The following is a 14,609-nucleotide window of genomic DNA, read 5'->3' as shown; positions in this document are numbered from 1 at the left end:
CAGCGTGCTGTCCTTATCTCATGAGTGCACGTAAAGTGTTGACGAGGCACCTCAACCTTCCAACCAGCAGCCAGCTACTAACCTGGGAAAACACACCAAAAAAAAGGAGCTTTGTGAAGGATATTTAAAAGGAGGTTAAGTAAGCCTGTCTGGAACAGGAGAGCTATTTCAGCAGGCAGGGTGTTTTTCTTCTGGGAGCTGAAGGACAGGAAGGAGTAGCTTGGAGCTAGCAGATTCTACCCCCAATCTGTTAGCATTTCAGGCTAGCCCAGGTTTTCCTGGAGTTTTGCCAATTCCCATTGATTTGGGACCTTTTTTTTTTCCTCTCTCAAGCACACAGCATATAATATTTGGCATTAACAAATTGTCTCCGTGACACAGCTCTCCTAGTCTTGCCATACTGCCTGCTAGTTTCCTCACTTAAAAATTGAATTAATAAAGTGGCATCAAGAGTTCAAGCACCAGCTGTCTGCTGTGAATATTTGGAAGAGTGGGAAGCTCCAAAGGATATCTCAGCCTGTTGGGATCACCTCCAGCTCACAGATGTGACATTGCACTGAGGGCATGAGCTGCAGCCACTGTCTGCCTACCAACTTCTGCTTTTGCTGAGATTTGGGGTTTTTCCTGCAGATCAATCTCCCAGATGAGGTTCCAGATGGGGCTTCTCAGGAAGAATCGTGGCTTGTCTGTACTGACATACAGCTGAGTCCCTTGGCTGCAGCTGAGGGAGAAGCAGGCCTTCCCCAGCCCAAACTTGGTTTTTAGCCCCATTTTCTGGGAGGCATGTGCTCTGAGTGGAGAAAGTGAGTAGGAAGAGCCTGGCAAGCTGCAGCCAAGTGAGGGACTTTCCTGCACACATGACTCACTTTGCAGCTGCCTGCCCTACCAGCCAGTTGGACTGGGCCAGCACCAGAGCCCAGCTGGTTTGGATGCTCAGTTTTGTCGTGCCTACAGCACACAAATTCCCTCCACGTCACCTCGCCCTCCTGGCGCCCGGTTCTGTGTTTTGCATAAGTGGGGCACGTGAGGAATCTCTGTTTGGCAATCCCTGGAGGCCAGCCAGAGGCCCCTGCAGGCTCTGGTTTTGCAGCCACGGCCAGCTCTGCAGGAGAAGCGTTCTCTTTGCAAAAGAAAAAAAAAACAAAACAAGTGAAATAAATAAAGAGAGACATTTTCCACAGCAGCCTGCCTTTCATGCTCTTTTGCATTCACTCAGACTGCAGCAGGAGGAGGAGAAGAAGCAAAGCCAGCCACAAATTACAGCCTGACAGTCTCGTGCAGAGCCTTGAACACATTTGAAGTTTATTCCAGCCCAAGAGCAGCCTCCCTGTGATTCACCAAATGGTTTGGCTTGCGGGTCCTGCTGGAGGGGGGACAGGCACCCCCACACACCCACCCTTCCTCACCACTAGGCTGCAGAGAAACAGCTCCTGCTCTGACATTCTTCCCAGAGCATGTTCCAAATGGGATGGCAGTGCTGCAGGGACTGCATCCAAGGGCAGAGCTGCAGCTCAGCAACACCTGCAGCAGCCAGGGCGTGCAGGACCTGTCCCACTCCTCCTGGCACACACACACACAAAAAAGAAACAACCAAAAAAAAAAACTCATCCCTGACCCACAGAAACAGATGGTTCTTGACTGCATCAGGGGCCTGAATCAGCCCAGGGTGCAGAGAGCAGCACATGATGAACCAGTTGGGCTGCAAAAGCAAGACTACAGCAGCTTCAACCTGAAAGAGAGTAGCTTTAGGTGAGATAGGAGGAAGAAATTCTTCCCTGTGAGGGAGGTGAGGCCCTGAGGTTGCCCAGTGAAGCTGTGGCCACCCCATCCCTGCAAGCTTTCAAGACTTGGAGCAACCCAGTCCAATGGAAGGTGTCCCCACCCATGGCAGAGGGTCGGAACAAAATGGCATTCGTGGTGCCTTCCAACTCAAACCATGCTGTGATTCTATGACCCTGCACATTTTCATCCTCTTGGTCCCAACATCAGCTCATACTGATCCCATACTGCAGAGCCCAGCCGCTGATCTGGCTCTAGGGGTGATTCCTTCCTCTCCACAGGCAGTTTTCTGGCAGGATCCAGTTCCTGTCTGAACTCCATGGGGTGGCAGCATGGAGGACCATTTCCCCTTGGCAGCCGTGCCACACAGAGCTCTCAGTTAACACTGGCATGGTCACAGGCTGCATTCCTTCCCACGTTCAGCTCAGCCACAACTTCATTATCAAAAGGGGTCACATCAAGTACACTGGATTTTCCAAGCAAAGCATAACATAAAACCTCCAATCACTGCAGCTAATTCTCATTTCAGTGTTTCCTTTGTCAGCTGTCACAAGTTGTGCTTTTTAGTTACAAGCTGTGTTTTGTTTCCAGGTTTCCTCAGCATTTTAGGGGCTACTTACTGGGATTAGACTCCTATTTCAAGGCAAACCATATCCCAAGGCAACTGGTACTCCAAACCAAGTAGATCAACACAAAGAGCATCAATAGCCATAAAGGCCTTGCCCTCGTGAATCAGGATTTCTGACCAGCTCTAGCAAGATCTGGAACAGCAACAGAGTTGCCAGAAAAGCAGATGATTCCTCCTAAATACAAGGGAATCAACAGTGCAGCACCAGCTCATCAATGTTTTAAAGGATATGCACCAAGATGCAGAATTCTGTTCCTGCTCCCATTGTGTCATCTTGTCAGGGTCATAAGCAGTAAGATTGCAGGCAGATAAATCTCTGTCACAACCTTTGAAGCAGAGTTTCTTTTCATAAATGTAAAGTAATATGTTTCTATAAGTACTATTTAACCCAACCCCCCAAAAAAATTCAAACTATACATCTAGGTTATCCAGGAAGAAAAAAACCCAAAAATGTATAATGGATTTTAAAATACATTTCAAAACAAATATATAAAACAAAAATATATAGAAAATAGAGGGCTGAGTTCCCTTCATTAGGTCCCTGCTTTGCAGCTTTTCAAGGATTACACTTAGAAGCTTTTTTTTTTTTTACACTTAGGGCTTTTTCAGCAGTGGAGGTCATTGCCATCCAGTGTTTTCCATCTGCTGTGACTCATTTGGGCTCACACAGAAGTGATTAGAAAATCATGGGACTCCAGGAGCTACGGCTTTAAGGAAAAGCACAAAGAGTTACAGCTTCTGCAGGAAAAATAAGAGTTGGCAGAGAACAGCTACAAAGGCTGCTGTAAGGAACTGGGCTGAGGAAACACACCCACCCTCCCAACTTTCTTCACACTGTTTCATTCTCTGTTGAAATACCTGCTTTCTCTTCCCTCATTATCCAAAGCAAAAAGGAAGGCACTAAATATTGAGGAAGTTACAAAACCAAAGAGTTTGGACTGGAAATAAAAGCCCAAGTAAGCTGTCCTCAAAATGGAAGTCCAAAACGTTGGATGAGCTAAGAGCTGATGTGTAGGAAAGAGAGAGAAGGAATAGAACAGGAAGATGATGTAGTTTAATATCTTCATAAACAGCCTGATAAGTCAGGCAGGGATTGCTCCTTTCCTGCTCACTGGATTCCGAGCTATTGCAAGGTCTACAGTTCTTTTTTTTAGGTCACAAAAAGCCTCAGGCAGCACCTCCTCACGTGTGATCTCACCTCAGCTGCATGCTCATGGCCCAGGACTTTTAAGCCAGGCTGTGGATTTCAGTGAATTTGCAGCAGCAGCCGCCAATCACTGTGGCCAAAAGTGGCACGGGTTGGGATTAATCAAAGTCACAAGGCCACAGGGGGGAAGTGGCAAGTGCAGCTACTGTGGCTTCCACCATGAGGTTTCTCTTCATCATACCAGTGAATACCACCCACACCCAGAGTCGTGGGCATCTGAATAGCTGCCCTCTGCCCTCTTGTACAAAAGGGTGAAAATAGAGCCAGAGATTCAAGCTCTTTCTTCCACTGTCCCAGCTAAGCCTGGGATTTTAACAGTTTGGAGCAAGTTGTCCAGTGTGGTGTTCATCACTTGCTTGCTCCAAGTCTGACAGGCATCCCACAGCAAACTTCCTGAGCCTCTTCTAGGGTTCCTTCGCCTTCCAGTTTCATAAAGCAAAAGCATCTTTCACTCCAGGGGAAAAAAACAGCAGGATTGTGGCACAAGGAGGGCAAACAGCTACGATTCAATGCCTTTGGATTTCACAAGAGGACTCCCTGGAACAACCTCCTTTCCTGTGTCCTTCCCACTGTTCATCCAACAGCAGCTGGGGAAACATTGGAGCACCTCCTCAAGACAGCAAACACAGTGAACAGAGATGCTTTATGAATTCCAGGGGCAGGTGCTGACTACTGAAGTATTGAGAGCCTGGTCTTCCATGGCAATCACAGTGGCAGCCAGCAGCCTGGTTTTCCATGGCAGTCACCGTTTCCATGATTATCCCCTCATATGTGTCTTTTCACCTGCTCTTCACAGAAAAAAAAAAAAATCAATACAAGTTTATTTTCACCCTCAGTTTGTTCATCTTGGCCCTAAGAAAGTCAGCATCAGGTACCCACACAAGCTCAGCTACTGCCAGGAAATAGCTGGACAAAAACTCACCATTCTGCTGAGCTGTGTTTGCCATGGTGAACGTCAAAGGAGAAACAAAACCCTCCTTATCCTTCCCCAGGGAAGGGCAGAGAGGCGTAGGAGTCAGCATCCAACCTTGGGCACTGCAACCCAGTCAGCTGCAGAATAAAAGCATGGCTGAGCCCATGGAAGAGAGAGAAGGAAAAAATGGCATAAAACCCCACTCCGTCTAGAGCAGCAAATGGTATTCCTGGCTTAACACACTGGGTCACACCCAGCACTTGTGGAAGGACAGAGAGAAAAACCAACCCAAGGCACCTACCCAACCCTGCTGGAAAATAACCATCCCCATATCCCCTCACTAGGCCACTGCAACTGCCTTTTAAAATTTATCCAACAGCTGCTTCCCCTCAGGTTGTAATTCTCTTGCTCAGCTGCAGCTGGTCTCTCTCTGTGCTCCTTTAGTGGGACAAGGTCCAGAACCATGTTCTGTCCTTGCTAGCCCATCTGTAAATGAGATTTAATTAACCCCAAGAGATTTGGAAACTGGTTTTTTTAATAAAAATAAGGATTATCAGGTTTGTGCTGCTCTTGTTTCACAGGGAAGCTTAGAAAGCAAACAGGTTTATACGACAGGAGCAGGAAGATACATGGAATTTGTAGTGATTTCTAGTAAAAGTGTCTGGGTTTCCCCAGCTTGTCCTGAGCAGCTGTTCCAGTGACAGCCTCCCTGCTGGCAGCAGTGCTTCCTCCTGCAGGTGTCCACACAAAGCAGGTGGTCCTGGTGGGCCTCATCCTGCCCTCTCCCTGGGAGCCATGGGTTCTGTAGCAGGAGGGTGCTGCCCTGTGTCATGCACTGTCTCTCATCCCACAACACCCCTTTCAAGTGAGACCTACCACAACCAGAGCACCAAGGTGGAGAAGCAAGTCCCATCCTTCCAGGCTGCCAGGATGCAGCAGTGCCATTTCCCAGAGGTGGATCTTGCAGAGGTCCAGCTGCAGGGCTTGGCTGACCCCATGGATGTCCCAGTGAACTCCCCATGTTTCTAGGCAGTTACTGGTTCTCTGTCCCTTATCTGCTCAGGTGCTTTTGTTTCAGATCCCTTTTTGGAAAGGCCCTTCTCTGTTTTGAGCAAGGCTTCAAAGGTCCTGGTGTCCTCATTGTGTGGAAAGCAGTGAGGATTTGCTTATCACCAAGCCAGAAAGGTCTCTGGGCAGAGATGCTATCTCCACAAGGCCAGAGGGTGACTTTAGGGACTGTCAGGAGCCACCCAGGTGGTGTGAGCACTGAGTGCTGTTCCCAGTGGAACTGTTGCATGGCTGAGCTGCTGCTGGAAGGGGCTTCCCTGCCACCCCTCACCCCCTGGCCATGTGCTCCTGCTGCTTCCCTGCCCAGGGACAGACTGAGTAGACCTGGTCATCTCCTGATCCAGCCACACCAGGAGGATCAGGGGGATCCCACTCTAAACTCCCTCTGCAAAGGAAAGGCAATAAAAGATAAGATTACAGGCTCACTTTACTGCAGGTCTCACAAAGGGACGGAGAGGGAACATGTGTCAGGGACAGAAAGAGAGCACAGATGATCATTCCCCTGCATTAGGTGGATTTAAGCACCCCATGGAATGGCAGGGCAACAAAAAGATGAGATACAAATAACCCATTAGGGCAAGGAAATAAGCTGCACCAATAAACCTCCCTGATGAAAGCATTCAGCATGAGGAACCTCTTCCAGCCTAGGGCTTCTTGGAGGTTTCATCAACATTTGAGAACACCTTGATAAAACCACACCATTTCATAAACATCTTGACACCAAGGGTTTGGCTCAGATATTAACAAGTGACTGTTGCTAGAATTTATTTCCATACTCTTAAGACTCGTGATGTTCTGGGTGAGGAGCAGAGGAGGACAGCCTGCAGCAGGGACCACACTTTGGTCTGTGCCTGTGGCCCTGTGTGGTGCTTCCCAAGTCAAACCCAGTGGGCACTCCAGCTGAAAAGCTCAGCACCCAAAAACCTGAGTCACTCCTCAGGTTTTTTGGGTGCTCAGAACTTCCCAGTACAAAGTGGTTCTCGCTTCCTTCTATTTGGAGGTCAGAGAATGAGACAAGGGACCATTTTGCAGACATTTCCTCTCCCACTGAGGTCCAGAGTGGGTAACTGCTGCCATTTAGCACAATCAGCTCCTTTTTGCTGGGGATTTCTCTTCCCACACGGGCTGGTCAGAAAGAAAAGGAGCACTTGGTTGATCCTAAATAGCATTCCCTTCCTTGAATGGTGTGTTGGGAAAGTGGGTTGGCCAGATGGGGAGTTTCCATGTGTGTAGAGAGCAGGGATGTCACCGTGACATTTTATGAAAAATCCCTTCACCAGGATTTCTTCTCCTGGGAAGATGAGAAGCCTCAGCTTCTCCATGTTTTGTTCCTCTGGAATGTGATTTGGAGAACTGTTTACCCAAGTGTGAATTGTTTTAACTTAATGACCAATCCCAGTCCAGGACTCTGGCCTGTCACAGGTTTTTATTAATCATTCTTGTCTAGTCTTCTCTTGGCTCCTTTCTCTTTCTTTAGTCTAGTTTTAGTATATAATTTCTTTTAATATAATATCATATCATAAAATAATAAATCGGAGTCAATTCTCATCTCTCACCTCGTCCTGGGGACCCTCCCACCACCACAACACAGGGAGACAGGGAATTTACCCAGCTGAGGATGCTGCTGACCTTGCTGAGATGCTGACAGCCACATGATGCCATTTTTTTCACTGCAGGGCTGCTCCAGAGCCAATGACACTGGTACAAATGCACTTGCAGCCTGCATGTGATCCCCCCTCCCTCCTCACTTGCCTTTTTTCCTCCGTGACAGAAGCTTCAAACACCAAATCAAAAAACACAAGGCTTCCTGCTCACCTGGGAGAGCAGCAGACTGGCCTTGCTGGGATAGGGGACATCAGAGGCTTTTTCTACTGGTGTCACTGCTTTAAGTTTTGCCAGCCTCTCTTCTCGACAGAAATCCCCCTGGCTCAGCTGCTCTCATCGTGTCAAAAGTGAATTTTTTGCGTTGCAGGTTTGGAAAGCATTTGCGATGATTAAAAATAAACCAACTTCTTTATTTCGCCCTCAGCAGTTTTAGAGAAGTGGAATTGAAAAAGGAACAGAAAATGAGGTGCAGGGTCATTTGAAGATTCTTCACACGTTTGTGAGGGGCTGAAGGAGGCAGTGAGGGTAGGGTGAGTGGAGTGTAGCTGAAAGCACATCATCTGTCAGCGCCTCAATTCCCACTGAGCTCCCACCCTCGTTATGAAGGCCTGTTTTAATTACGCCTGCTGTGAAAGTAGGGGAAGATCCACTGAAAGTCTCTCTGGAGAGCTCAGCTATGGGATGTGCTGGGGCTGCACAAACCAGACAGCCAGGAAAGCAGACATGAGAAATTAGCATCCACAGGTCCTGGATAAAAACTGGCCAAGTATTAGCTCTCCTTGGGTGCTGAGCAGACAGCAAATCCTGCTGCCTTAGGGACAGCTCTTTTCATGCTGTTTGCTGGCTGTCATCTTCCCCAGCCCCTGGGTCCCGTCAGCAGGGCCACTGTCTGGCCTTGCTGCCCTCTTGGTGTGCAGTTTGCTTTTTCTTCTTGATGCCAACACCCTCCCCATGACAGCTGATGCACCAGGGCTGTGCACCGTGGCAGAGTGGCTGAAACGGGAACAGGCACTGCTGGGGCGGACAAGGGTTAGGCAGGGAGCAGCCTGGAGCTTTTTTAGGTTACTCCGTGGAAGGGATGGGGAAGGAGGAACTGAAAAAGCAGATGTGGGGTCTGGCAGCGCTCGCTTCAACCCCCCCACAACCTGCAGGGAGGGGAGCTGTGCTCCCTGGGAGAGGAACCCTGCAAAGCCAAGGCTCCAGGAAGGGCTGCAGCCTCGGTACTGGGAGCAGCTGGCACAGGGGCCAGAGGGCGGTCGGCAGGTGGCAGCAGGAGCGCGGCGAGAGGAGCAGCTGCACCGCAGGGCTCTGAAAACGAGCTGAAAACACGGAGACTGCGAGCTTGGCTTTTTTACAGCCTCCTTTGACACGAAACCCATCAACGGCAGAGAGGGTGGAACACCCCGCTGATGGTTCCAAGGAGAGAGGTTTCCCAGTAGGAGGGAATAGAAGTGTTTAATTATTCGTTCAAACATAAGAACAAGCCAAAAAAACCCGAAAACTCAAGCAAGCAAGCAAACCCCAAAACCAAACAAACAAAACAACCAGAAAACAAACAAACAAAAAACCCCAAACAAACAAAAAAACCCTAGAAAAGTTCCAACTCTTAGTTCTGCATTCCACAGGAAAAGCAGGGCAGCCTTGGCACAGAGGATGGAAACTCCCTTGTGAGGTTTATGTGGGAAGGTTTAAGAGGAAAAGTCCAAGAGCAGGTGGATCAGTGATTAAAAATGGCATTCAGCCTTTGCAAGATAACAAGGATTTTAACACTGTCACCTTCCTGGTACCAGCCCATAGCCAGGGAGTCTTTGTTGAAAATGCTTTTCTTGGGAAGGCCTGGGGCAGGTTGTGGGAAACTGGAGCCCCTGGGATGAACACACACCCTGCTCCCAGCTCCAGGGTGATACACCCACACCCTTCAGAGGGTGGGGAAAATCGCTAGTAATTGTTTAATATCCTTTGGGAAAAGGAAAAGAGGAGGAATTGTAAAGTCTTCTGCCAATAATTTACATCCTTTGGGGTTTTCTATTCTCACACTCAGCATCCACATGGGGCAGCTTGTTTTAAACAAGCTTTGGAGACTCAAAAAGGTGCAGAAATAGCAATGCTTTATTATATCAAAAGAAAGTGCAAGTTAGCCTGTTCCCTGAAGATGGGGAGATTTGCTTTTAACTCTTAGCAGCTCAAGGGGCTTTAGATAATACAGTGGGAAAAATAGATTTCGTGGTTGGAACTAGGTGATCTTTTAGGTTTTTTCCAACCCAAACCAGTCTGCAACTTCCTGATATCTCCCTACATTTATTTTGCATGGTTTCCCACTTTCTGCTCCCAGCAGATGAAGCCTCTGGTGTTTAAAAAAGGTGGAAGTGGTTTGGGACATGGATCAGTCCTGCTGCTCATTGAGTGAGATGTTTTTCAGGCTGAAAAGATGATATTGTGCAATAATCTGTGATGAAGACTGAGTTCCCTAGAGATTAACTCACATTTAGCCCTCAAAAGTTCATTTTGTCCTCTACAGATCAGCTCAGATTTTACAATCAAAAGAACCCTCTGACTCTCCAAAATGTTCATTCTTTCCCCAACAGACTGCCTAAATTTTACCATTAAAAGGCCCCCTGCTGATTACCTCTAGAGTATTGCAAAAAATGTCATTCTGTCCCCTACAGATCATCTCAGATCTTACCCCCAAAATATTCGCTGTGCCTTACAGATCACCTAAAGTTTTCTAGACAATTTTTTTCCTACCTGTTGATTACCTCATTTTTACCTCAAATCATTCTCTTCCCTACAGACTAACTCAAATTTCCACACCATGTTGTCTCCTTTAAGTAGATTTTACCACCCAAAACCCAAGTGATTCCCTCTATTTAATACCCAAACTGTTGAAGCAGATCCTGCGAGATGGGACAGTGCTTTTTATCACCCCAGTGATAAAAATGAGATGCTGCCCTGCTGCTAACAGAGGAAAAAACAGTGGAGGGTTTTTTTTAAATTGTAGCCCGACCTGGTCACTGCCACATCATCAACTTGAACCGAGGGTGTAAAACCAGCAGCAGATGCTTGGTTTAACCAGCACCTGCTGGTTATTCCCCGAAAACCCAGAGCATCCTGGTTGCTATAGAGACACGTCGCCCTTTCCTTGCTCCTGATGTCATTGTGGGGACCGCTCCTTTTCCTCCACGCCCTTGTGCAACGCAGGGAGCGAGGAGCAGCGCCTCTGTTATCCCTGGGGAGGAGGAACGGGCGGCGGAGGGAATGCGATCCCGCAGGGAAGCGAAGGGCGGAGGAAACACAACTCCCTGCCTCTGCCGCCGCCTCTCTCGGCAGTGCGAGGGGTGCAGGAGCCACTTTGTTCCTCCCTCTTTGTGCCGGCTTCATTATTGATGAAGCAGGAAGGTGATCTCCTGGCAGGGAGCTCGGGGAGGTCCCTCCTCTGCTCCTGTCAGCCCGGAACTGCCGCTAAAGCATCTTCCAAAGACAGTGACACCCACTAGTATGGGTGTTCAGCTGCCCACCAGCTTCTCTGTGCCCTCACCTCAAAATTATTTATGTATCAGGGTTGTATTTTTGCCAAGATCTTTGCCCGCAAAGTCCGAGGCAGAATGCCCTTTTCCAAGTGAAATAACAAGTGAGGAGCTTAAAAATGTTTCACCACATCTTAAAACCCCACAAAACTCCTGTGGTGTGCAGCCAGCCAGACTTATCTGTTCTTTTCTGACATGATCAACCTGACAGCCTACACAGGCCCGATCCTGCCAGCCCTGGGTTTGCCTCATTTGGGCAGAGTTCCCTTCAGAGACACTGCCCTTCAACCCAGCTCCATCAGCAAGGCTGCAGAAACCAAGCCCTGGAGTTATCAGAGCTGTCCTGACTATCTGCAGCTGGATTGCAGAGCCACTGGCTGTGGGTGCCTGCTAAAACCAGGAAAAAAGAGAGGAAGGAAGGAAGGAAGGAAGGAAGGCCATGAACATCACACCCAGGCGTTCCTGCCTTGCTGTTTGCATACCAGCTGTGCCATCAGCTCTCCATGCAAACCCATCCCCATCACTTTGGCTCACAGGAAGCCACTGAGGAGCGCTGAACGACGTTGATAATCACCCTTCAATGCCAAGAAAACTTGCATTTTGTTGTCTATGCCACATGTGTAACAGAAAAACTATGCCAGGAATGTGAAAGAAGGCTGAAAGTTTTTATGGGGACTAGTTTTTTGGTTCTCTCTCTGCTTGCAGAGCCAGATGTCTTTCAGCTCCTCGGTGTCTAACATTACAGAGCTCTGAGGGAGCTGGGTGAATTTCTGCACTTCAGCCAAAACAGTCATTTCTGTAGGATTTAATGCTCCAGACCCTAAGCATGCCCCACAGGGACAGTGACAGCCGGTGTCCCCCAGTGCTCCTGGGCTGCTCCCAGTAGGATGCTCTCACTCCCTGCCCTCTTGGAGCACAGAGATGTGACCTCACCAGCACAGCACACTACGGTGGGACCACCCCCTCCACAGCTCCTGTACGGGGACAAAGTGGAGTTTGGGGAGAAAGGTGCTGACCTTGAAGCCAGTTTTGACTGAGGAGAACAAAGAGGAACCTTGCCACAAGGTAGTCACAGAGATGGAGCCAGGTTCCTCACATGATGGGATGGTGAGAGCCAGGGCAGGAGAGGTTTGGAGTGGATAGAAGAAGAAACAATTTCTCCAGTACGGCAATGAGCAAAGAGAGGTTGTACTAGCTCCATCCTTGGAGATTTGCCCTTACCACCCCAGTGTGACCCTGCTTTGGGCAGGAAGCCTGCAGCCCAAATCCCCCCGTGGTGCCCGGGAGGGGACTCACCTCGGACAGACGGGATAATTTCACGGGGTGTCTGTGGGCTCTCAGGACCCCACTTCCCCCCTTTCCCCAGCCGGGCGGCCCCTTCCAGCGATCCCCAGGCGGGGGCCGGCAGCTCCCGGGGTGGGGGCGGCGGGGGTTGGCCCGGGGACCCTGCCCGGCCCCGCCCCGGGACCCGCGTCCAGGCGCCGGGACCGCTCCCCCCGCCGCTGCCCCGGCAGGGAGGAAGGAAGGAAGGAAGGAAGGAGGGAGGGAAGAGGGGAGGGAGGGAATCAGGGAGGGAGGGAGGGAGGGAGGGAGGATGACAGCACCGTGAAGAAAAGCAGGGGACCCGCTGCTCTCTCTCCTCCCTCACGGCAGGACCGGGCTCGCTCGCCCCGCGGAGCGGCCGCCGCCGGGTAGGTGCAGCGGGGGTCGGGACCGACGGGGCCGGGGCCGGAGCGCAGCCGGGGGCCGGGACCGGCGCGATGGGCAGCGGGAGCCCCGGCGCTCGGGGGAGGATGGCGGCGGGGCTCGGGTCTTTCCCGGCGCGGCGGGGAGTTGCGGGAAGTTGGGCGTGCGACGAGGGGCCGCGGCCCCGAGCTCATCCCCCCCGCCCCGGGCAGGGGGAGCGGGGCCGGCGGGGAGCCCGGGGCTCGGTGGCCGCATCCCCCCGCGGGGCGGCCCCGGGCTCCGCCGGCTCCTTTGTGCGCCCTCCGGCCTCGGCCGCTCCTTTGTCTCGGTGCGGGGCCCCCCGCCGCCCGCTCCCGCAGCGGGGCAGCGCCGGCGGTGCCTCCCTTCCTCCCCTGCCTCCCTCCCCTCGGCGGACAGAGCCCGATCCCAGCACCCCGCTGCCGAAAGTCCTTCCAGCACATGACTGCTCAGCAGCTCTCCCCGTGCCTTTCTTTCGGGGAAAAAATAAAACGGGGAAAAAAAAAAAAAAAACAAAAAACCAATGGAATAGGATCGAGCTCTGCAGCGGCAGCGCCGAGCCTCTGTCCGGAGCGGAGCGCGTTTGGAGCGACAGAAGGAGACTTTGGAAAATGAGAGTTTCTCACAACCATCCCGGAGTTGCATCATCCGTCCTGTCAGCCCCTACCAGGGAGCACTGGAAAGTTGTTCGCACCCTTTCCCCTCCTGTCCCAGGGCCACCGGGGCACGCTGGCCCTCGGCCGGCTCCCGGCGCCCGGGAGCCAGGGACATTTCTGCCGGAGCTGGGACTCTGACACCCTCATGGCCCCAGACGGGCCCTGGATGGCATGGGGGTACCCTGGGGGGAAAAGGCCATCCCAGCAGAGTCCCCCTCCGTCAGTGCCTGCCGGGATTTCAGGGGCTGCTCCCCGCCACACTGGAGAGAGCTGCCCACGCCCCCATTCACTGCCTTTGCACCGAGCCTGGCTTTGGTGCCTGGAGAAAAGCCTCTCCTTTTCCACAGCCAACGATTTACAACGCTACACCAGGACAGGCATTTAACTCTGCAATTTTTCCACATCTGCCATGTTGCTTCAGCGTACGGCTCGATTTCACACCCCCAGCCTCCCTGTGCTGACTCGAGCACAGGTCACCGTCCCCTGGCCAAAACCTCTTGCCACCAGTCCCTTCTGCATCCCTGGAGCGCTACAGGCGCCTGCCTCGGGCTGAAAGGGGAGCAGAGGCGGGCGCAGGGAGCTCCGTCTCCCTGCTTTTGGGGTGGGTTCCGCCGAGGAGCTTCCAGGCGAGTGTGGAGCAGCGAGGGGAAGGAGTGTGGGGCGGTGGGAGGGACCGTGGGCTCTGCGCCCCAAAGAAAGGGCTCATTGAAGCAGGGTCGGGCATTTGCGGTTCCCAGCGTGGCCGGGGGCCGCCGGCACGCACAGCAGCCGGCATTGTGCCACCGGCGCCGAGCAAACGTCCTCTCACCCGTCTTGGTGGTCTGCTCTGCAGCCCCCCTCGCTGCCCAGCACTTGGGCGCCTTCAGTTGCTCACCTTTGCTGCAGGTGGTGCTGCAAACCGCACCCCAGCCGTGTCTGTGGTTGCTGGCGGGTTGGTTTCAAGGTCGAAGGTGTTTTAGCTGGGTCCGGGTCCAGATCCAACTCCAGAGGCTGGTCCCTGCCTGGCAGATGCACGTGTTTTATCCCCATGCCCAGCACTGATGTCTCTGAGCCCCATCGGGTTCACCAGGGGCAGGAGCAGCAGCTCTCCTCTCTGCTGGGTCAGGAGAAAACTCTTGGGGTCTCTTTGGACACCACCAAGGTGAGGGAGGGAAAAGACCAGTCTGTCCTGGCCATGAAGCCTGTGCTGGTCGTGTCACCAACATTACTGTGCCCTCACCAGCCTCCACACCCTTCTGCACAGGGGGACACAAGGAACAAGGACAGCTCGTCTGGGTCATCACAGAGAGCAGGTGGGACAGTAAAGAGTGGACAGGGGCAGCCTCATGCACCTGGAGTTAGAGAGCTCGTGCAATGAAAACGAAGTTGTTCCAGTGGTGCCTGTTTGCTCCTGCTGCTGCTCCTAGGTGTAACCTCTGAGACACAAGGACTTTCCATTCCCAACTTTCTCCTCCAATGGGCACTTTCCAGGCTTCAATTTGATGAGGATTGTGACTATTCTCAGCAACTTTATAAACACTGTAGG

The sequence above is a fragment of the Fringilla coelebs genome (assembly GCF_963513975.1).
Source record: "Fringilla coelebs genome assembly, chromosome: 8".
Classification (NCBI taxonomy): Eukaryota; Metazoa; Chordata; class Aves; order Passeriformes; family Fringillidae; genus Fringilla; species Fringilla coelebs.
The sequence above is the reverse complement of the archived record's forward strand: the minus strand, read 5'-3'. Positions refer to the sequence as shown.